Raw genomic sequence first — 4,329 nt, forward strand, 5'->3', positions numbered from 1 at the left:
ATCTGTTTATCTATATACAACAATGATGTTCATGTACGTGCTGGATGGATGTGTTTTTCTCTCCCCCCCCCCACAGAAAACCTACTATGCTAAGAAGATATACTGGTTGACATAAGGTAGTCCTAATAAAGGGCAAGTAGGATTCTGTGTACCATGTGCAATTATGGACACAAGTAAGTTCTTTTTCATTATTAGGGGTCCAAAATTGTGAAAATGTCAGTAAACTTTCTGAATAAGAAATAAAGGAACAGATAAGTAGCATTTAGCAATAGTCACATACATCATTTAAAAACCAAAAATTTGGAAGGCCAGGAAAAGGCACTGCCATGGCTTCCATCTCTGCTCTGCACCTGACCCCTTCCAGGACCCATGAGGCTAAGGCTGCTGCGAGAGACAGAGAAGACCCGGGTGGAACCCCAAGGGAAGCTGAGGGCTTGCACTCTTCCAGTTTCCTGGACCTGCCCCCACCTGAAGAAATGAGTAGTGGATTGGCTCCAAGTAACAGTGTATGTGTCCAACTTGCCCTTTTTCTGACACACAGTGACTCATAAGGATATTTTCCAAGTACAGCAAAGTTGTAAAGGTTACTATAAAGATAAAGATACCAGGAAGAGTAAAGGAGTTGTGTTTGTTTTATTTTTGGATAAAGACCCTACACAAAACTGTAAGAAGGCATTAGACAACAAACAATTATTTGGTAGAATGATAAAAGCAAGCATTGCTATTGACAGTAGAAGAGCCGCTGAGTTCATCCAAAGGCAAAACTGCTTTGGTAAATCTAAGTGTTATGAATGGGGGGAAAGCAGACATTTAAATTATGCCTGTCCTAAAAATATGCTTGAAGAACCTGAAGCTCCAAAGAAAAAGGGAAAGAAAGAAAGAAAGAAAGAGAGAAAGAAAGAAAGAAAGAGAAAAGAAAGAAAGAAAGAAAGAAAGAAAGAAAGAAAGAAAGAAAGAAAGAAAGAAAGAAAGAAAGAAAGAAGGAGGGAGAGAAAATTCCTGAACCAAAGGAAGAAATTGGGGAAGTAGAAGAAAGTGAAGATGAAAGGGAAGACCCTGCTTTAGACACCTTTAGTCAGGCCATCACATTCCAGCAAGCCAGAACTGAGGAAGAGCAAAGAAAATGGAAATCCATGCCTGAGTTCACAGGTTTGGGACCAGCCTAAGCCAGAGTGAGACCCTGTCCCTAAAAATAGCTGGTGTGTTGTGGTGGGCTCCTGCAGTCCCAGATACTTGAGGGGCTGAGGCAAAAGAATAGCTTAAGCCCAAGAGTTTGAGGTTGCTGTGAGTTGTGATGCCACTGCACTTCACAGAGGGTGACATAGTGAGACTGTCTCAAAAAAAAAAAAAAAAAAAGGAAGGAAAGAAAACAGAAACCCAGTTAAGGGGGTCCCTCAACATCAGATGATTCAAGATGCCCAAGGATAATGAGAAGCAAATATTGCAGTGATGAGGAAGAACCTAGTGATTAAAATTATATTTTTTATGTAAATGTAATTAAAATTTTCAAAATCTTGGAGCACAAATTTCCATTGGGGACTACAGATTACTATGGAATTTGAGCATACGAATACTTAATGCAAAATAGTTTTTTTAGTATAAAATAGATCATAGAAAATTAAAACATAATTTTAAAGTATCATATTTCTATCTGGCTTTAGCACACTAATAAAAATCAAGGTTTGCTAATAACAATCTTGAAAAGAGCTAATTCTAATAAAAATAAGGACACTTAATACTATCATAGTAATGCTATTTTCATGGCAAGGAAAAAAAGAAAGTTTTGAAAAGGATTTGAGAAGTCCATTATAAAAAGTTTCATTTGTGTCTGACTGGTTTACATGAGGACTTTTAAAACAAGTTTAATTTTTAAAACAAAACATCACTAAGACTGAAAAGTTAAGTGGTTTATCATTAATAGTATTAATAAACTGTTCGAGAGAATTTTGTCTTTAAAAATAAAACTCAATTCCTACTCACAAACAACACTTCAACCACCAAAAAAGAAATAAAGAGCATGAATCTGAAAGAATCCATTAACTGAGAACATTGCAAAAATCCTACCAATAAATAGACTATAAAAGGCTTCCAAATACACTTAATCATAGTCCATCATTCTTACTTGTGCTTAAAATCTCCACTATAGGACAATCCTAAAATCATGTAGTTATTAATTATTATTGTGGCCATATCAAAATGCAGTCGTGATAGAATTGCTAAAATCTGCTTGACAGATATCTGAGTTCAGACAATTAAGTTTGAGAACTCATCCTAGAAAAAGTGCTCCCCTATGGCCAAGGGGAGTATTTCAAAGGTGACCACAGTGATATCCAGTAATGAGCTATGTAATACTCTTTCTAGGATGACTTTGTGAACTTAACTGTCCAACATCAGATAACTTCTAGAACTTTTGTGTTTATAAAAAATGTAAAAGGAAAAAAATCAAAATTTAAGAAGGGGCAGAGGAGGAGGGAAAAAAGAGGAGAAAGGGATTTGGAAAGCGCTCCATGAGTACAATGCAGGATTATATAGCACACCATCAGGGTGAAGGGCTCAGCTACAACCTGGGCTTTTACCTAACAAAAGCAAACAATGCAACCTAAATGTTTGTACCCATATAAAATAAAATTAACTAATTAATAAAAATTAGAAAAAAATTAAAAAGTTATAAATTTCTCAATTAGAATGTGACCAAATCTTGTAATACCCTTTCACCAACTACTTAATCAAAAATTATGTCACATTTAAGTAAACAAACAGCAGATTCATTTAAAGGACTCAGCAGTATGCTCATAAAACAAACCAAACCAAACAACAACAGCAACAACAACAACAACAACAAAAAACAGACAAAAGACAAAGCAACCTATTTGAATTTGGTTTCGATCATCAGGTAAATGTGTTTTTTCCTTGATCACATCTGTTTTTTGTGCTACATCAATAGCCATTGTCATTAATACACCAAATGGATTCCTCTCTACAAAGAACTGTGGGTTTCATTGAGGGCCAACTGTCTTTAAAATGTCTTTATTGAAAATGTTTTAGTAGCACCTGTGGGAGTAGGACTAGGTGGAACTTTCTGAATTTTTACTTATTTCTAGTTAATTTCATATGGGCTCAATTTTTAGTATTTTATTGGAGTGATATAAGAGGAAAGGTAGGGTCCATTATAAGCATTTAGAAGTACTGTTTGTGCTATTGCTATCAGAATACTGCAGATGATCCTTGACATTTCCTTTAGTCACATATGATTCTGCATTTATAGATATTCCCCTTGCCACTGGACCTATGGAGAAGCTGTGATCGTGAATAACCCACGGAAGCAGCCTGTATATAATACACAATTCTATATACATTTTATATTGTTCATTATTACTGGGTTTAAGATTTTCAATGTTATTTTGGGAGAACAAATTCAACATTTATTTTTTTTAAATGCATTTTATAATTTTAAGACCATTAAAAATACCAGATAAATGAAAATCAACACTTTACCTTCGGTCGGATGGCTATCATAAAAAAAGAGAGATAAGGTTTAGAGAGAATGTGGAGAAATTGAACCCTCATACAATGCTACTGGAAATGTAAAATGGGGCAATGCTTTGGAAAATAGCCTAGCACTTTGCAAAAATATTTAAACATTGAAATATCACATGACCCAGTAATTCCACTCCTAGTATGTACACAAGAGAAATAAAAATGTATGTTTACACAAAAATGTAATGAAAATGCTCATTGTTCTTCATAGTGACCAATAAGTGGGAAAATCTAAATGTTCATCTACTGATGAATAGATATATAAAATGTGCTATGTCCACACATTGAAATCTTACTTGGCAGTGAAAGGGATTAGCATACTGGTATGTTACAGTATGAATGAAGCTTAAGAACATTGCACAAAGTGAAAGGAAACGAGATATTAAACATTACATATTTCATGATTCTATTATGTGAGATGTTCAGAATAGGCAAGTAGACAGAAAGTGATTTAAAAGGCTGGAAAAGGGTTGGAGGAGTAAAAAAGAAAACTATGAATGGGTAGGGGATTTTTTGGCAGGTAATGAAAGGCTTCTATCATTGACAACTGAATATGCTATGAATACACTACACACCATTGGATTCTACACTTAGCGGGGTGAACTGTATGCTTTATGAATTAAATCTCAATAAAGCTCTTCTTTAATTAGAAATTTTTCTTCAATGTTATCTTAGAATTAATTGGTAGTAAATTTGATGCTATCTTCTTTCATAATACATTTCAGTGTAGGAGGCAAAGTGGATAATAAATCAAAAGCAGAGGCCAATGAAAATTAAGGTGGATAAATAATT

At 34.6% G+C, this 4,329-nt stretch overlaps 1 pseudogene; it reads left to right on the top strand.

Moving 5' to 3' along the window:
• The first annotated feature begins 476 nt into the window (after positions 1 to 476).
• On the top strand, positions 477 to 1,472 carry LOC100959815 (annotated as a pseudogene).
• The last annotated feature ends 2,857 nt before the right edge of the window (positions 1,473 to 4,329 follow it).

The sequence above is a fragment of the Otolemur garnettii genome, unplaced genomic scaffold, assembly GCF_000181295.1.
Source record: "Otolemur garnettii isolate 467f Iridium unplaced genomic scaffold, OtoGar3 scaffold00009, whole genome shotgun sequence".
NCBI lineage: Eukaryota > Metazoa > Chordata > Mammalia > Primates > Galagidae > Otolemur > Otolemur garnettii.